Here is a 20,173-nt window from a genome sequence, read left to right as displayed (position 1 = left end):
TCATATTAAGATTCTGTCAGTGGAGAGGATTCCCTGGCGGTCCAGTGGCTAGAACTCGGCGCTTTCACTGCTGGGGCCCAGGTTCAATCCCTGGTCAGGGAACTAAGATCCCGCAAGCTGCGCAGTGAGGCCAAAAAAAAAAGAAAAAAGAGATTCCATCAGTGGAGTTTTTCCTGGAGACGGAGGCCTGCCCTTTGACTCAGCTGTGGAGCTGCCCACAGTGTTCCCTCAGCTCAGTCTCTCCCCCCACCGCCCCTCCTCTCCCTGGGGACTCCCTCTGGGTGCCTCCAGGCCCAAATATCCTCCTGCTCTTGGAGGGAGCCTGGCCAGAGGCCCTGTTGTTATTTTCACTCCTGTTCTCATAACAGTCCCTGTGGAAGGAAAGAAAAATGTCACCTAGATAAAGACACAGAGCATAAAGAAGAAACAGACCGAAGAGCGACATGACATTTGGGACAGTTTAGATAAGAATGGCCTGGGCAGGGCTGAGCTTGAGGGGAGGAAGGTCAGAGCCTGCGGGAATGGGGACGTCAGACGAATGACAGGGTGACAGGAGCTGTCTGGCCCTGGGTTCCTCTTTCATAATGATCAGAGATTGCTCCCTGAGCTCTGCCAGAGCGCTTGCTATATGCTAAGAAGCTTCCATTCATTGTCACATTTAATCCACATGACGACCCTAGGAGGGCGTTACTATTATTCATTCAGGGGATGATGGGGAAACTGAGGCTCAGGGAGGTAAAGGAACTTTCCCAGGGTCCCCTATCCAGCCTGGACACTGTCTGACATCCATCTGACACCAAATCTTACCCACCAAGGCCCTGAGCTACCAGGACCCCTCTGGTTTTCAGGTTCAGAGTAACTGAGATGTCTGAGATAGTAAAAAGCTTAACCTAAGCAGGTGAGACTTGCTTAGCGAGCAGTCCTCGTGCTCCTGGAGAATAGGGTGGCAAACTGGAAAGAAACTAGCTTGCAAGTCAGAAATAACAGTGTCCACCCTGGCTCTGCCTCTTACTATCATGTTACCTTGAGTAACTTACTGTACTATGGTGAGCCTCAGTTTTCTCATCTGTGAATGGAGTCATAATACCTACTCTGTAGGGTGTGCTATCTGGCCCAGCTCAGGTACTCAGTAAGTGGGAAGATTGTCCCTACGTTATGGCTTCCTCGGCATCTTCTTCTCCAGCGTGCAGGGTTTCAGAGCCTCAGTACAGCCCCGATGACCTTTTCGCAGAACTTTCTGGTGGGGAGCCAGCTACACACACACACAAGCCACCCCCTCCCCCTGGTACAGACCCATCTCTGCTCCAGCTTCTAGAAAAGGGGAGGGAGGGGACTTAACGGCTCAAGTAGCCAAACCACTGGCTGGGCAGAAATGCAGCCGGCCTCAGCGGTGACTAGAACCAGGGCCTCTGGGGCCACCAGGCCTCAGTCCTACTGTCTTATCTCTGATCCCCTGGGTGTCACCTCCTGCTCAGACACCTCCTCCCACGCTGCTGTTCCAAGGCCTAAGACTCCACTGAGGACCAAAGCTCTTCTCTCCAATTCCAGTTACAAACACACAAACAAGGAAAGACTCCAACTGGCCAGACTTGGGTTACCCATCACCTTCTCGACCAATCATTGAGACCCAGAAGCAGAAAAGGACCATGAATGGCCAGGCTTTGATCAGGTGATCACACCCAGACCAATCATTTTTAGCAAGATGGCCACTCCCATGCAGATCCCCTAACTAGAGCAGGAATGGACAGTTCTCTGTCCAGAAAAAAAAAGGGGATGAAAGGTTCTGGACAAATTAACACATGTCTTGTATTTTTCAAATCCCAGTTCTCTCTGCTTCTAATCATTTCCATCCACTACTGAAATTTACATCCTGCCACCTCCTGTCCCCTACCCAGGTGCTCAGCTCTCTACTTTCTGCTCGCTGGGCACAGCTAGCCTGAATCAGCCTGGCTGAAAAACCTGACAGGTTTTCCTGAGTTCAAAGAAGTCCTCCCTTCCTTTCAAGTGCCTTCAACGCCTTCCCTCCTCCGCTGTTTTAGCAATTTCACTATTGGAGATTCAACGCCTTCCCTCCTCCGCTGCTTTAGCAATTTCACTATTGGAGATTCACTTTTTAGCTTAATAGGGCTTGTTCCCATTAAAATGCACATCCTCTTGTGAGCAGGCACTCGCTGTCTGAACAATTATCTCTGATTTAGTGCTAGAGGTTTTTTTCCGCTTCTCCCCATTTGGGCAGGGGAAAGGAGAGAGAGAGCGTGAGAGGACTTGCCTGAGGCTGGAGAAGGGAAGAGATCGGATGCAGAATGAGGAAGCTGACCACTCTCCTGATTCCACGAGTCTATCCTAGGCGAGTCCAGGTGCCTGTCTGGAAGCCTTGGCCATTCCTATTTCATCTTGGAGAAGTAGCAGCTATTTTTCCTTTTTCCCCCTCTCTCCCAAGTTTAAATTTATTTATTTACACCTTTCAGTCTTGAGATAATTGTACCATCACATGCAATTGTAAGAATTAATACAGAGGAATCCCACGTGCCCTTTGCTCAGTTCTCCCCAATGGTAACATCTTGCAAAAGCATACAAGAATATCACAACCAGGATACTGACATTGCTACAGGCAAGACACTGAACATCTCCATCACCAGGAGGATCTTCATGTTGTTATTTTATAGCCACATCTACTTCCCTTTCCACCCTACTCTCTCTTTAATGGGTGTCAACCACTATTCTGTATTCATCTCTATAATTTTGTCATTTCAAGAATGTTATAAATGGAATCATACAGTGTGTAACCTTTGGGGATTGGCTTTTTTTCAATGAGCGTAATTTTCTCTGGAGATTCATCCAGGTTGTTGTGTGTATCAGTAGTTCATTCCTTTTGATTGCCTAGTATTTCATGGTAGGATATGCCACAGTTTAACCATTTCCCTTTGAAGGACAACTAGGTGGTTTCCAGTTTATTATAATTAAAGTTGCTATGAACATTTGTGTACCCGTTTTTGTGTGAACATGTCTTCATTTCTCTATGCAAAGGAGCTGGGACTAATTATTCCAAAATGATTTTTTTAATTACATATATACAATATACATTATTTACATTGGATATATTATTTATATTACGCAATTATTTTGGAAGAATTTTAGATTTACAGGAAAGTTGCAAGGATAATATAAACAGTTCCCTTATGCCCCTCATTCAATTTCCCCAAATATTAACACCTTCCATTACCATGATACTTTGTCACAACAAAGAAATGACATTGGTACACTACTATTAGTAGTATTTGGATTTAGTATTTATTTGGATTTCACCAGGTTTTCCACTCATATCCTTCTTTCTGTTCCAGGAGCCAATCTTGGATCCCATACTGCATTTAGTCATGGTTTAGTTTTATGGTTTTTGCACTAAGGCCTCAGGGATGTGGCAGAAAGCTACTGTGGAGGTGAGGTGGGGAGATGAGGGACGCTTTAAAAAAAAACTATGGTATAATTTACATCCGGTAAAATTCAGCCTTTATAGTGTACATGTCTTTGAGTCTTGATAAATGCACACAATCATGTAATCATCACCACAATCATGACACAGAACATTTCCATCACCCCCCAAAATTCCCACCTGCCCCTTCATAGTCAACCCTTCCCCCATCTTCAGCCCAGACAATCACTGATCCATCCCTACAGTTTTACCTTTTCCAGAAAGTCACATAAATAGACTCACACGACATGTAGTTTTTTGGGGTCTGGTTTCTTTCACTTAGTAAGATGCACTTGAGATTCATCCATGTTGTTGCGTGAATCAAAACTTCATTTCAGGACTTCCCTGGTGGTCCAGTGGTGAAGACTTCACCTTCCAACTCAAGGGGTGCGGGTTCAATCCCTGGTCGGGGAGCTAAGATCCCACACACCTCGCCGCCAAAAAACCAAAACATAAAAGAGAAGCAATATTGTAATGAATTCAATAAAGACTTTAAAGCTGGTCCACATGAAAAAAAAATCTTAAAAAAAAAAAAAAGACTTCATTTCTTTTTACTGCTGAGTATGGGTATCCCATTGCATGAATATGCCAGTTTGCTTATCCATTTACCAGTTGAAAGATCTTTGGGGGGCTTTTTGATGATTATGAATAACGTCTCTATAAACATTCATGCACAGGTTTTTGTATGTATATAATTTTCATTTCCCTTGGGTAAATACCTGTGAGTTGGATCGCTGGGTTGTATGGTGAGCGTATGTTTAACTTCATAAGAAACTGACAAATTGTTTTCAAAAGTGGCTGCACCATTTTGCATTCCCCAAAAGCAACGCATGTGAGTTCCAGTTGCTTCACTCAGCCAGGCTTTGGTATTGTCCAGTTATTATTATTGTTGTTGTTGTTATTTTAGCCATTCTTTTTGATGTGAGTCAAGAATTTTATAGCCCTTCTTTCTGTCTCTGCTGCCCCCCTCTCCCCGCCATGGGTACCAGAGAGGAGGGGGTGTGGTCACAATCCGGAGAATGCAATTATTTTGGAAGAATTTTAGATTTACAGGAAAGTTGCAAGGATAATATAAACAGTTCCCAGAGCCAGAGAAACAGAGGACTGGCTCTCAGAATTCCCCTGGACACTAGAAAGTTCAGGACTGCAGTTTTTAGGAAGGCATGACCATCAGCAAGTATGTCAAGGAGAATCAGGACAAGGGCTAAGGTGGGAGGGGCACTAGGGCACAAGGCTGGCAGTGAAGGGCCTGGGAGCATCAGTACAGAGTGGCAGGACCTGGAAGACCTAGCCTGTCCACTCAGGGCTTGCTGGTAGAGGGAAGGGGTCTCCTGGGGCCCAGGGTAGGCCCCACGGTCTCAGCACCCTCCCACTGCCCTCCGAGCCTCCCAGCCATTTCCTACAGAGAGAACTGAAATCTCCTGGGATCCCAACCGGCTTGAGAGGGAGAGGGAGGGAGCCTGGGAACCAGAAGCCTGGCTTGGGGCCCAGTTGTGTGACACCTGAATCTTGGGGAAGGTGGCTGAGGGGCCAGGCCACTGGAGCCTCCCAGGACAGCTGGGGACAGGGAGGGGCAGCTCAAGTTTCATCACTGCTTGGTGTGTTACCTGGGCCCTGACTGGGCAACAGAATAATGCCAGGTCCTGGCCCCTGAGGGGTGATACCTTTCACCAAGAAACTGCCGTCCTTCCACGCTCCACAGGGACTACTCTGGCCCCGACTTTGGGTCCTGTGGCCTAGAAGTAAAGAGACCAGATTTAAGTCAGGTCCCAGGACATGAGCCTAGACACTCAGCTCTGGAGGGGATATGTGGGGTGTATACACGCCTCTGTGCCACATGTGTCTGCAGCATGCAGAGGGTGTCATGTGGGGGATGAGTAGCCTCCAAATATTTGCTTTGTTTATTAGCTGTGTGACCTTGGACAAGCAACTTAACCTCTTTGGGTCTAGGTTTCCCTAACTTTTGACTCAAAGGTTTGGTGATTTTCAAATTTCACTGAATATCAGCGTCACCTGGGATTTTTAAATACCAGCGTCACCTGGGATTTTAACTACAGATTTCTGGGCTCCACCACAGACTTAATGACTCAGCATCTCTGGGTGTTTAACAGGTTCCTCAGGTGGGTTTTTCTGTGGCCAGCGAGGCACTGATATCTCTAGAAGCACAGCCCAGTAGTCCAGTAAGTTCAGCCTCGGGCAACCTCTGTCGAGAAAAAAAAAAAAAAAAAAAAAGGTCATGAAGAACCTAGGGGCAGGACGGCAATAAAGACGCAGACCTACTAGAGAATGGACTTGAGGACACGGGGAGGGGGAAGGGTAAGCTGGGACGAAGTGAGAGAGTGGCATGGACATATATACACTACCAAATGTAAAATAGATAGCTAGTGGGAAGCAGCCGCATAGCACAGGGAGATCAGCTCGGTGCTTTGTGACCACCGAGAGGGGTGGGATAGGGAGGGTGGGAAGGAGATGCAAGAGGGAGGGGATATGGGGATATATGTATATGTATAGCTGATTCACTTTGTTATAAAGCAGAAACTAACGCACCATTGTAAAGCAATTATACTCCAATAAAGATGTTAAAAAAAAAGAAGTTATGGAGGCCGGTCCAGAGAGAGAGAGAGAAGAGCCAGAGAAGGGGAGCCAATCAGAGACCAGGAAGGAGGAGGAGCCAGAGGGGGAGCCAATCAGAGACCAGGAAGGAGGAGGAGCCAGAGGGGGAGCCAGTCAGGAGAAACAGATGCTTCAGGACTGGGTTTTGATGGGAAAGGAAGATTTAGTCTGTACAGAGAGAGAGCTGGGCTGGGAGCCCAGGAAGAGAAGTTTCTGAGAAGAGAAGCCAAAGTAGTTTGGCTGTTACTGTCTGGGTGTGGCTTCTCGCATCACGAGACAGTAAGAAGGGGACCACCTCTGGGTTTCAGGAGGAGAAGGACAGGGAAGGGCGGGCAAGGGGGCACCTTCCTTGTCTGCTTGGAGACTCTGAGCAAGTCTAGGAGAAGCTGCCTCTGCCTGGAAGGACACTGTAAACCCTGCAAACCCCGAATAGCTCCTGGGGCATAAATGGCTGCTTGGACCCTGGCCAGGCCACCCCCTCTGTACCTGACTCGGTTTGGAGGACCCAAGAGTCCTGGTTTGCTGCTTCCTGGCTCTGTGACTATGGACAAGTCCCTGAAGCTTTCTGACTCCGTTGCCTCATGTATAAAATGGGGATAATAATTACAACTGCCCTACCCCTCATGGCATTACTGCGGGCATCACCTACGATGAGGGAGGTAGTAGCACTGTGGGACCGGCAGCATGGGAGTGGGCGCTATTGGAACCCTGGGAAGGAAAGGATTGGCCTCACTGCTGTGCCCCATAGTTGGAATGTCCGTGCTTAAAATAAAATCACACAGGCCAACTCCTTGTAAATTGTTATACAGTTACAGATCATCTCCCCTTTGATGCCCCACTTTCAGGGGTAACAATTACTATATGAATTTGGTGTGATCCTTCCACTTAAAAATATTTGGGCCCATGGAAAATATACAGTATTTTGTGAGTGTGTGTGTATGTGTGTGGTTCATTTCACATAAAGAGTGTCACAATGTCGTATCATTCAGCAAAATGCTTCTTTTAACTCAAGATTTTATGTCTGAGATCTAATTAGGTCACATCCTTTTATCCGACGTGTAGCATTTCACTGCGTTTCTCTTCCACATGCTGTTTGGCCTGATCTCAGAGCTTTCTTGTGCCTTTTCTTGTCTCAGGGCAGCCAGATGGGCTGCCTTTAGCCAAGCCCAGCAGGGTCAGTAAGAAGCCGGAGGCTGTCGAGGAAGCCTGAGGGTGAGTCGTCACCTCCGAGCCTGGAGAGAGCATCCTCTGTGCCTGACCCTGCTGGTTCATCCACAGCCAGCGGGAAGGAGAGCGAGAGTGAGCCAGAGAGAGAGAAAGAGAGAGGGAGGGAAATAGAGCTGAGGCCCCTGCTGCCAGAGAAGACCTTGGGTGGCCATCCTCCCATTGTAATAGCACTGCCCCCTACCCCTTCAGACGAGGGTCAGGGACCTTTGTCCAGAATCAGGGCAGGGGACATACTTTGTAAGACCCAGTGCAAAATAAAAATGCAGGACACCTGTTTAAAAAGTATGAAGACTGCATTGACCCAAAGGCAGCCTCCTTCTAAGTGTGGAGCCCTGTGTGACCCTATGGAAGTGCTGCCTGAAACCGTCCCCCGGGGTGTTGGGAAGAGGGAAATTACTGTCATTTCTGAAGTGCTCGGGGACTTTGAGCGCGATCACATGGAACCATGGCGGTCACTGCTCCGAACAGGTTGGGAAGAAGCTCTGATTTGCTGGAACAAATAGACGCCTCAACAAAAAAGAGGCCTCCCATCCCTGGGAGGCTGGGGAGCAGAGAGGGTGCAGAGCCAGCTGGTAAGTCAGAAGGCCCGGGCACAGATCCTCCCTCTGTCCCTGTTGTGCTGAATGACTGTGGGTTTGTTGCTCAGCTTCTCTGTGCCTCAGTTTCTCTATCTGTGATATGGTGTCAATTAGGCAGGATTGCTTTGAGGATTAATCCTAACACTCTACCGAGAGCCTTAGAAGAGTGCCCGGCATGTGGTGAGTACCCAGTCAGTGTTAGGCACTCTTTCCTAGAAAAACAGAATTGGGGATGGGGTGGACAAAGACGGAGGGAGCCCTGGATCTGGAGTGAGGAGGCCTGGGTTCCACCCTCAGCTCTACTACTGACCACTGTTGACCAAAGGCAGGCCACCCTCCCTTCTGAGTCTCACTAAAATCCAAGGGGTGTGTGTGTGTGTGTGTGTGTGTAGGGGGGTGACATGTCCCTTCCAGCTTTATTATTCTGTTTCCAAGGGAGCCTACCCCTCCCTCTCATTGGCTTATTCAGTTATTTATCTTTCTTCTAGATTTAAGGAGTTCTTCCTCTTATCTGACTGCAAATCTTTCTGCTTTGGTTAAAGTCCGTTTCTCCTTGTTCTGCCCTTCATGTGAAAACAACTGGTCAGTGACCCATTTTATAGACTAAGAAACTGAGGCACATGAGCCATCTGCTCTCCAGATGGAATAATCCCAGTCCCTGTCTTTGATTTCTCCTTTCATTGGCCCTTCACTGTATCCCCTCCCCAGGAACCTCCACCTCGTCCTACATTTAGAGACACACACAGGTCGCTCCTGTGAGCCAGGCACCGAGCTACATCCCTCCCTGCGTCTTCCTGTTCAGTCCCTCATCTGTAAGCAAGCAGATCTTGTTCTCATGTTTATAGCTAGAGAAGCAGGCTCCTGGAGCCTGGACTGAGAGTGTCCTTTGTGGATGACTTCTAAGACCCCCTAATGCTGTGAGGCTGAGCCCCCGTCCTGTGGGGCCCATCCTTCCCTGGAGAAAGTCTTCCCCTCAGCAGTCATGATGGAAGTTGTCCCTGCTAAACCCACGCTTGGGCATGCGCAGCTCTGGGCATGCCAGCTGCAGCTGTGGCCCCCTCGCTGACACTCAGGAAGACCCATGAGAATGCAGACATCTGTGAGAGACCTTGTTGGGGGAAATCCTCAAATCCGGGCTTCTCTCCACAAACCAGGTCAGGGCCCCCATCAGCTCCAGCCCTATTACAATGCAGTTTGAATATTTATTGGTGGGGATTGTTTAACGTACATCTCCCCCTAAAATACAACTCTTGGTGGTATTGGGTCAGGGGGCTTGGCTCGTTCACAGATGCCTGGCATGTGGAAGTGCTTAGTAAGTGTTCACGGGTGAGCAAACCATCCACTGTGATTTCTTTAAACTTCTGGTAAATGTTGGCTTTTCACTCTTACTAACAAACTCCTAGAGGCACAGCTCTGACAGGATCACTACGACCTCATACCAATTTAGAAAAGCGCTGTTTCTGTATCACGTTGTGATGATACATTCATTCGGTCAGTAGGTACTGAGCACCTACTAAGAGCCGGGGCCCCGGGGAGAGAGCAGGAAACTAGCCAATGTCCCTGACCACATGGAGGTCACATCCTAGTGGGGAGACTTTTAAAAAGCAAACACCACTCACGGCTACGCGATAGGGTTAGGCAATGCTTTATGCTATGGAGAAAAATCAAACTGGGAAAGAAGACAGGAGAGGGGTGGGGTGGATGGGGTCCTATTTTAGACTGAAGGGTCCATGAAACCCTGCAGAAGAGCTGGTATTTGAATCAAAGCTGCCACTGAGAGTGAATCAGGGGATTTGGAGCAGGTGGCCAGGAGGATTCAAAAAGAATTCCTTGAAGTCTCAGGCTTCTGCATGAGCCAGTGGGGACACACTCTGCTCACCATCAAAGTGAATTAGAAACTCATCCAGCTCAGAGCCTGTGCCAGAGTCATCCAGACAGCAGTGGCCTCTTTCAAAGAAAAGAGTTTACCGAAAAAGAGGGCAGCATGGCATCCTGATGAGGACCGGGGGCTTTAGAGTGTTAGGCAGAAACATGTTGAAATCCCAGCTCCAACAAGATTAAGTTTCATGTCTTAATCACCCTGTGCCTCGATTTCTTCATCTGCGAATGGGGCTAACAATAGTGTCCCCCACCACAGGGTTGCTTGTTCAGAGAACTAACCTGTGTAAAGCGCTTAGCATTCTCTTCGCTCCCAGTGGGGCTCTTCTCACTCATTCATTCCACAATTCTCCCACCTCCTAGTTGCCAGGTACTAGGTACTAGGCTACCCAGAGGAGAGACACTTGAGCTGTCCAAAGGTGGGACAGAGGGAACACCCATCCAAGAGGCAGAGCCCTGGGCTTTAGGCTGCCATTCCTACCTGAATGAACTTGGCCACGTTGCTTTGTCTCATTGGGCCTTAGTTTCCCCGACTTGGCAATCACTAGGTAGTCAGTGGTGGGGCCTGCCACCTCCAAGGACCCACCCCATTGGCCAAGGCCCCTCATGGGGACGTGGAGGGAGCAGCCTACACGGGGGCAGAGGGTCCGAACATACCTTCACAGGAATAGGGCATCTGGGGCATGTTCAGCAGCACTGAAGGTGTCGGGAGTTTCGAGGGAGGCTCCTGAAGGAGAAAGCCACCCGGGGAGGTAGCCGGCGGGGTCAGATTGAGGAGGAGGACCTCAAGGGGGAGAAGGGACTTGTCTCATTTCTTCCCAAGTCCTGTTTTCCCTTCTGGTTCTGGGAGTACTTATCAAGCGTATTTGGGGGCTCCCACACTTTGGGCACGCCCTCTCCTCCTTTCCAGCCCCCTCTCCTCGGAGTGCCTCATTCCCTGGTACTGTCCCCTTCTGATTCCTCCTCCTTCCCTCCACATCAAAACTTACCCATCCTGTGTACCTCTCCCTCAGGGCTATGGGGAACTAGGCTCTAAATAGTGTTCATTCACTTATTCAAAAATCTTCCCACGAGTTTTGTGCCAGGAACTCTTTGGGCACTGATAGCATAGTAGTGAACAAAACGAACAAAACCCCTGCCCTCTGGGAGCTTGCATTCTAAAAAGTTAAGGGACAATAATGATTTAGTGCAGCATCTTGTTAAAATTCGGTCTCATTCGGTAGCTCTGGGGTGGGGCCTGAGAGTGGTCCAGTGTTGCTGGACCACAATTTGAGTGGCAAGGGTTTACGTGTTATCCCTTGCAGGGGGATTAAAAACTGGAAGAGAACTCCCTGAGATGAAATGATGGCGTTCTCCCTGGAAGAGAATTCCCTTATCCAAAGGAATGGCTATCTAATAGTGGAGCCCTGGATTTGTATAAGTGGTGGTAGGCAGGTACCTGAGGACATATGGCGGCCATTGGCCTGACCTTATGGGTGGCTGCTTTCTTTGCCTGTGTAAAAGGCTGACTCAGCTTTCCAGCTCTGGCTCTTTAGGTCCCCACTGCTCTTGTTCAGCGAGGTTGTGGGTGAGAACATCTGGAAGGGATTCCCTGGAACTGGAGGGAATTTCCAGGCAAATGAGGCTCTGTCACCCCAGCTGGGAACACCCACCCCTGCCATCTGCTCCAGACATCATTACAGAGTCTGTGTGAGAGGAATCTGGCCGTTTCCATCTCCTCCAAGGGAACATGCGTGTCCTGCCTGGGGCACATCAGCAGACTGCCCCTGCTGCTGCTGCGGCCCTGCTGGGAGCCCGGGTTCCTGAGCGCATGAAGCAGGTCCCTTTCCTTTCTCCCTTTCTCTGCAGGGAAGTAAGGTGCCTTGGAATTCCAGAGATGCTCTGAGTGTCTTTCCAAGAATAGTGATGGAGGAAGAGGCTGCCCTGGTTGTCAGAAGCAGTGCCATCAGGCCAGAATTTTCTCATCCTCACGAGGCAATGTTGGTCCAATACCCTCTGTGCTCTGCCTTATGCGACACCTCGGTAATACCCACTTCTGTGTGCGGGTGGCCCTGTGTAGCAGGGGCTTTACAGCTTGACCTCATTTGATCTGCTGGAAGCTCTGTGCAACTGTTCTTATTCTCACCTTCATACAGATAGGGACGTGGCAGCTCAGAGAGATCAGGTTACCCACAGGAAATGGCAGAGCCAAGATGTGAACCCAAAGTCATCCAATGCCAAGGCCCAGTGTTAACCCCTCGGCCGTATTGCCTCCCTACATGTTCCGAGAGCAGGTGCTGCCCAAGAGGGACAGCAGGGCTGGGTGGGAACTCACCTAGCCTCTCCCTCTCCTCCAGCCCCGTGGGCAGCTCCTTGCCCAGGGCTATGGGTGGCTGTATCCGCCACATTTGTCACACGCATCTGCAAGAGACGAGGCAGCACTTGTTAATGAGAGTGACAAATGACTGTCATCAAGCCTGGGAGTCACTCAGCACCAGAGATGGGTCTCCAATTGTGACGTCCTCATTAATAGCACATATTAGAGCAGAACGCCTAACCCAAACCAGGAGGCCCGGGTATGCATTCGGGAACTCCCAGGGGACCCCAGGGACGCTTGCCCGGTCACAGGGCAGCAGGGTGGGGGAGCCAGGGCTTGGGGTCTGCTCTCATGGAGGGGGTCTGAGACCGCAGTGTCTCTACCCTCCATCCCCAAGCCCCACTGCCATCAGAGGATATGGGGGGCAGTGAGTACCATATTGATGCTAAAGTTGTTATTTTCTTATATTCCCCTCCCACCACCACCACTGTCTTCCACTCCTTCCTCCTAGCATGGATGCCCCTGGCCCGGGAGTCCTGTGCTGAGCCGGCAGGTGGATTAACAAGCCTTGATGTGTAGAACTTGTGCCCAACCACGGTGAAACAGAACCTCCTGCCCCTCCCAGCTGGCTGGGACCATAAGACTAAACAGGCAACACGATCGCTCTGTCTTCACCTGCTCCGCTGCCCTCTTTGTCTGCTGTGCCCTCAGCTTTAAACCCGAGCCGGGCAAGTGTGATCAGGGAGAGAGGGCTCCGTGACCACGATTGGCCGGAGATTAGGGGCCCCTGAGGAAGGGCCTTTGTCTCTGTATTTTGGTTTCACAGCTTGGGGAGATTGGAGATAGAGTGCATTCCCTTGAGCAGACTGGCTGTGAAGGTTCTATAAAAGCCAGGCAGCGCTCTTGCCTATAAATGGAGGACAGACATTGTCATTTTATGGGGCTGAATCATCTCCCCTGTGGGGGAGGGAAAAGAAGACAGGCCTAAACTCCCCCCTCCGAATGAGGCAGCTGTTGGGGTAGGGAACAGGGTCTCGAGATGCTTGGAGATGGGTCCTGGCAGTGGACTGGCTGTGTGTCTCCAGGCCGGTGAGCCACCTCTCTGGGCCTCAGATCCCAGAGGGAGGAAGGAGGGAGTGATTTCGGAAGATGAGGGTGCAGGGTGTTGGTGACAGACGTAAGAGTGACTGGGGAGGTGGCTGCAGGTTGGAGGGAAGAAGGAAGGGGGACTGGGAAGTAGGTGGCGGGAGAGACAGGACAGGCTCAAGTGTGCTGTTCGCAGAGACTGGAGGGCCCCCTTCCACTGGCCTCCTCCTCTATCTCCTGCTTCTTCCTCATAGCCTGGGTGCTGCCGTGCTGAGTTGGCAGATGGGTTGAGTACAGGACTTGTGCCAACCACTGTGAAACAGACGCCACAGGCCTCCAAAATCCTGCCCATCTCCCTGCCCCCTCCAGCCCTCCCCCACCCCACAAGGGGGGCTACTCAACCTCCATCTGCAGGGTTGCCCCCTCTCCAGGCTTTGCTTCTGACTCTGTTCCCAGATTGAGGGTCAGAGGGTCCATAGATTCAAAATCAAGTCACCTCTTACCTTCTTTTTTCCATTGAAACCTGACCTTCATCCTGGGCCTGGTTCCAGGCATGGGTTTGGATCCCAGCTCTACAGCCTTTAGGTCTACAACTACCTTCTGCCCTGAGTCCCATCTCCCTCTTTTGTAAAATGATTATAATAATAATGCCTCCCTCCTAGGGCTCTTGAAGGATTAAATGAGAAAACCAGAGGTCCCAGCAAAACGCCCAGACGCGGTAGGAGTTCCTCTCCCGCACCCCTCCTGATCAGCTCCTTGGGTTATGTGGCTAAGTGTGCTTGTTTACAAAGGCCTGGCCAGGCAGCGCACAGCTAAGGTGCATGGAGAGGTTCCCCGCTGCCGCTGTCAGCAGTAAGGGTGAGGGCGTGCCACGGGCTGTCACGTACTGACTGCTGTAGACGGCCAGACCCATGCCCTGCAAAACTGTAATCCTCACATCAAGCTCTCAAGGAGGGTTTTATTATCCCTGCTTTGCAGATGAGGAAACAGAAGTTCTATCTTCTTAAACACCCTGCCCAGGTCCCAGGGCTAGTGAGAGGTGGAGTCTGGATTCGAATCCAGCCCCCATTTCCAAGCTGGCTGAGCTCTCTCCATCACCTCACTCTGTGAGACAGTGTCACTCAAGCGATGGGTGGCTGAAGGCTGATGGGCCCAGGTGAGGAACATCGATGGTAGAAGCAAAGTACCCCAATGTCAAGGCCAGGGCTGTGAGGAATGCCCAGGTGAACAGAGACCAAGGGCCGGGCAAAGGGCCCCTGGGACCCAAGATCAGATCCTGGACTGGATCAGAAAACAAGCAGACAGAAACCCAAGCAAAACAACACCTGGGGACACAGCCGTGACCGTGGGAGCAAAGAAGCATGGGGAGGCCTCTGTGGTGGGCCGTGGTGGTCAGTGGGTGCTCAGGTGGGGGGCTTATGCGATTCCTTCTAGACACATTTGTCCAATCTGACAGCGGCCAGCAGGAAAAACTATTTAATCTACAAAAGCCCCGTGTATAGATATGACCCACCAGTGTTTCAGGGAGCCCCCAATCTCTTCGTGTTTCCAAACAAAGCTATTTCTCCCAGAATCCCACAAAATGGCCAGGCACTTGGGCAGACTCGCCCAAGGTCAAAGACACTATTCCAGGTATGAATTTGATTGCTAACCAGGTGGTGCTCGAAGAGGCTCAGAAATCAAGGTGGGAGGGCTTCCCTTGTGGCGCAGTGGTTGAGAGTCCGCCTGCCGATGCAGGGGACACGGGTTCGTGCCCCGGTCAGGGAAGATCCCACATGCCACGGAGCAGCTGGGCCCGTGAGCCATGGCCACTGAGCCTGCGTGTCCGGAGCCTGTGCTCTGCAACGGGAGAGGCCACAACAGTGAGAGGCCCACATACCGCAAAAAAAAAAAAAAAAAGAAATCAAGGTGAGAAAAACTCCCTGGTTGTTATTACTCAGTACAGCCCGGGAGGAAGAAAGAGCTCTTTGTGGAGCAATGAAAGGGATCCACAGAGAGGCAAGCCCCTGCCCTCCTGAGCAGAAATCATCTTTTCCATCACCAGCTTCTGCTGTGCACGGCCCAACCTCATTGTCCCCCTGCATTCCGCCAGGGGCGAGAAGAATACAGCTGGATAACATTGCTTTCTCAGTGCAAGCGCAGGTATTTCTACACAAGGACCTGAACGTAGATCTATTCTAGCCATCTAAATATTATTGAGACATATTCTGACAAATAATTTCTTTAAAGGTACTGCTGTTCCCCTCCACTCTTTTTGTTGTTTATCTTTTTTTTTTCTCTCCTCCTGGCACGGGTATAATTCTCCACCACAATTTGCATTATAAAGCCACAACAACATTGAATTGAAATGTAGCAGTGGAGGCCTGGTAGGCAGAGATGGCATGTGACAGGAGCATAAATCCAGGTGGCCACCAGCACACACGGCTCCTCCAGACCTGGCCTGCCATGGTCACGGTCACGCCCCCCACCCCCACCCCGCTCCCTGGTCGTTCTCCTCCCCCTCTGTCCACCCCAACCCTCTGTCCATCCCACCACTCTGTCCTCCTCCTCTGTCTGTCTCAGCACCACAGCTATGGTGGCAAGTCAAGGAGACCTCTTTCCATGCCGGGGGTGGCGGGGCAGGATACTTAATAAGGATGTTTCTGGGAGCGCTGGGTGGCGGGCGGTATAAGGCTGATGGGACCAGTTGAGGAGCACTGATTTGGGAAGGGGAGCCCCCAAATAGTCAAGGCCAGGGCTGCAAGGCAATAAAAGAGGCATCTCAACTCCTTGAGGGCTTATGTTCTGGCTAAGTAGGTAAGACGAGCTTTTCAATGTGTCACCGAGGCTGTGGCCTCCGTGCAGAAGGCAGTGACAGTAAGAGAAGCTTGTTGGGCTGATGAATGTGGGCGAGCTGGTAAGACACACAGCTGCCCTACCGCGGTGGGTGGGCCTGGTGGTGGGTAGCTTGTCCCCAAGGTGGCTGCCGCCTACACCCTCCTTTTCTATGGATATGTGCCATTCTCCCATCTGCGCCTCTTGAATCTGAGCTCTCCTTAGTGATTTGCTTGACCTGTAAAATGTGGCAGAAACGACACTCAGGATTTCTAACCAAGATACCAAGACTCTTGCAGCTCCTGTCTGAGCCTCTAGGGACTTGCAGCCTTAAGCTGCCGTGTAAGACCAGTTTCCCTGAGGCTGCCATGCAGTGAGGAAGTCCAAGGTGCCACGTGGAGAGACTGAGCCAGGCCACCTCCATAGGTTCCAGCTCCCAGCCCTCTGAGTCACCTGAACTGCAGCCATGAACACCCTGGAGCGGTGATGAACCATTCCCTCTGTGCCCTGTCCAACTGTCTAAATTCCTGACCCACAGAACTGTGAGACCTGATAACCATAAATTGTTTCTTCAAGCCACTGAATTTTTGGATTGTGTGTCATGCATCAGTAAATAAGAACCTGGGCAGGGGGTATGTGTGTAAGTGCCAAGTATGTCTGTCGACCCAACCATCCCTCTGTAAGACAGTACCCAGGACTTCCCTAGTGGTCCAGTGGCTAAGACTCTGCATTCCCAATGCAGGGGCCCAGGTTCCATCCCTGGTCGGGGAACTAGATCCCATGTGCCACAACTAAGAGTTCACGTGCCGCAACTAAAAAAAGATCCCGTGTGCCACAACTAAGACCCAGTGCAGCCAAATAAGTAAATAAATAAAATATTTAAAAAAAAAAAAAAGACTGTACCCATCTCCTCTGCTCCCCCAGACCTCCACCGCCATGGCCCTCATAAGCCTTGGAACTCCCACCCCCAGGACCAATCCCGATTCCTACCAAATTTCCTTCTAGAAGCCCAGTTTGAGAATTAATTTGCTGCTTGGGGAAGAGGTAGGAAACACTGGGGGAATGGCAAGGATTCCGTGTGGCCTGTCTCTAAGGCAGTCCTGATGGACTGGCCGGTGGGACGGGAAGCAGTGGGAGTCTCGTGTGCACAGTGGCTATGTGATTCCTCGATGGAAATGATTCCTCAAATGAAAGCTCGTTCCTGCCTCCCCTCCAGAACTCTTGTCCAGTGTTTCCAGCCCTCAGCTGGACTCTCCTCAGCACCTCCCTCAAGTCCCTCAGACCCAGCACACCCCAAACCAGAGCTTTCTCTAAACGCACCCTTAAGGCTATTTCCCACCCTGCCCCATTTCTGGAGGGAAGCAGACGTCACTGGGCCCATCCAGGTGTGGGCAGCCAAACCTCCAGGGACAGGACCTGCCCAGCGAGGGCTGGGGCCAGCAAGAGTTTTCTCAAATGGCTGGAAGTTGGTTCTAGGGACCCCAAGGCGGGGGTGGAGGGAGGCTTCTGGCTATGGGCCAAAGTGGGAAGACTTGTGGCTAAGGAGCTGGGCAGAACCCAGACAAGGTCATAGGGTTCCTCCTGGAGAGGAAAGGGGTCCTGAGGCTGTGTCCTGGGGGCTGGGAGATGCCCACAGGAAGCTACCAAGGCCATCTCCAGTCTTAGGATCCCCTCTGCCCTTTCGGCCTCCTTCCCTCCCACTGCTTCTGCAGCAGCCATCAGGAAACGCTGTGGCTTCCTACTTTCAGGGTTCCTCACACCCCTCCTGTCCTTTCCATCCCCCTGTCAGACCCTGGTTCAGCTTGTCATTGCCTCATCCCTCGCTCTGGTGTCCCTCTGGTCCCCTGTCCCCCACCCCCCCCTCCAGCTCAGCCATCCCCCCCACGAAGTCACTCTTCTGAAGCTCCGTCTCCTCACAGCACCCCTCTGCCGAAGACCTCCAGTCGCTTCTTACTGCCTGTGGGATGAAGCCCCTCGGTGGCCCAGTAGTCCCAGAGCCTTGACCACTGCCTGTCCTTCAAAGGGTCCCCACATGAGCTCCTGGCTTCTGCCACTCTGGCCTCCCTCTGGGGCTCCTGACCCCCTCTGTGCAGTAGCCCCCCTGCCTTTGCAGACCCTAAGCCTGCCGGGTCTTCAGGTCTGCGATCTGGTCTGGTAGCCAGGTTCCCTGCACCCCCACGGCTGTTGAATGCTTGGAGCTGTCTAGTGCGGTTGAGGAACTAAATTTTTAATTTCATTTACATCAATTTAAGTTTTAAACACGGATAGTGGATTCAGTTATTGGAAAACTTTTAAGTACGTTTGGAACAATTTGGGTATGTGAACCTACTTTTTCAACTGTACATTTAACGAAATCCAAACGCAGACCTAATATATCCAGTGAAACACACTTGTGTCTGAATTTAGCATCTACGTTGGGATGTGCTGTAAGTGTAATATACACGTTGGACTTGGAAGATTTTGTACAAAATTTAAAACGAATAAAGTATCTCAATTTTTAAAATTGATTCCAAATGAGATGATCATAGTTAGGGTATACTGAGTTGATACAGAGAGCAAAGAGAAAAAAATCTTTGGTTTCATCTTTTTTTTTAACTTTTAATCTGTGGCTACTAGAACACTTAAAATTATCTATGTGGCTTGAAGTCTATTTCTGTCGGACAGCACTTATGTAAGCCCCTGATCTAGCGCTTGATTGACAGTTTCAGCCCCGCCCAGTCTCATCCTCCCCTACAACCTCAGGCTCAAATGCCAGCGCCCTTGGGTTTATGGATGGCCCATACCTGGCATGCTGATCTCAGTAGGACACACACGTTTGCAAAGAACATGCGTGCATTCATGAGGTTGTGTGCACGTGTGTCCCCACCCACATGTATGTGTGTGCATGTGTGCGTCCAGACCTCTCCACGTTTTCAGTGTGTAAACACCCGGGAGGGCCCCTTGCATGAAGGCGTTCTCAGGTCAGTGTCTGGATGGGAGCCCAGTGCCTATGGGGAGTTGATATGGGGACAAGGCCTTGGGCGTGAAGCCTCAGGCTGCTTGTCCACCCCCGGGGGACGCTGGAACAGACAGCATTTCCTTGGCAAGCTGATGAGAATGTCGTGTAGGAGAGAACCCAACCGCCGCCCTGAAAGCAAGATAGATGACAGCTCCTTCTCGCCCCTCGCCAATGAAGCCCGTCACTCTATCACTGGAGAGGAAATTAAATTGGTCTGGCACAGTTTGCTGTTCCCAAAGCCAATTCAGTCATTGCTGTGTAGTGCGTTACGCACTTCTGGGTGGTGTCTAATTGAGCATTTGGTTTACAGAGAAATTTCCAGGGTACAGCCTGTGGCACTAACCACACCGTAGGAAACCAGGAGGATGTCCTTGTTCTAAAGATATGACACAACCCCGCCCTCCATCATCCATTCATCCACCCATCCATTCATCCTCTGAGTCACTCAGTTATTCAGCCAATGCATATGGAGCACCCACTGTGCAGTGGGCAGTGTGTAAAGTAAAAAGAACTGTGAGGTGAGAGTCTGGAAAACCAGATTCCAACACCAGCCCTTGGGTAGGTCTCTACGCTCTTGAAGCCTCAGTTCTCCTCTGTAAAATGAGGGGGTTGGACTAAAGATCTCAAGGCCCCTTCCAGCTCTGGCACGTCAGGGATCAGGGCCGATTTTCTGGGCAGAGATTTCTCACTTCCAGGTAGAGCCCAGGGGCTGCTTCGACACTATAGTGGGATGAGGGGGACACAGAAGGATACCAGGGTCATGGGCATCACTAACCCCCACAGGCTGAAAGCCTGATTTACAAGAATGGGGGGACCCAGAAATATAGAGGGTTTAGCTCCAGGGGGTATTTGTGTGTTTGGTTGTTGTACCTCAGGGATTTGCAGGCACCAGGCAGAGTAGCAGTGGCTTAGTGTGTTTGGGCTGCTATAACAAAGATACTACATTCTGGGTGACTTAAACAACAAACATTTATTTCTCAGTTTTGGAGGCTGGGAAGTCCAGGATCAAGTTACAAGAAAATTCTGTGTCACAGACGATGGTCTTCTTGCTGTGTCCTCACTTGGTGGAAGGAGTGAGGGAGCTCTCTGAGGTCTCTCTGATAGGGGCACTAATCCCGTTCATGAGGGTTCCACCCTCGTGACCTAATCACCTCCTAGAGGCCCCACCTCCTAATACCACCACATTGGGGACTCGGTTTCAACACATGAATTTT

The sequence above is a fragment of the Grampus griseus genome (genome assembly GCF_964374135.1).
Source record: "Grampus griseus genome assembly, chromosome: 20".
Taxonomy (NCBI): domain Eukaryota; kingdom Metazoa; phylum Chordata; class Mammalia; order Artiodactyla; family Delphinidae; genus Grampus; species Grampus griseus.
Note: the sequence above shows the minus strand (reverse complement) of the source record.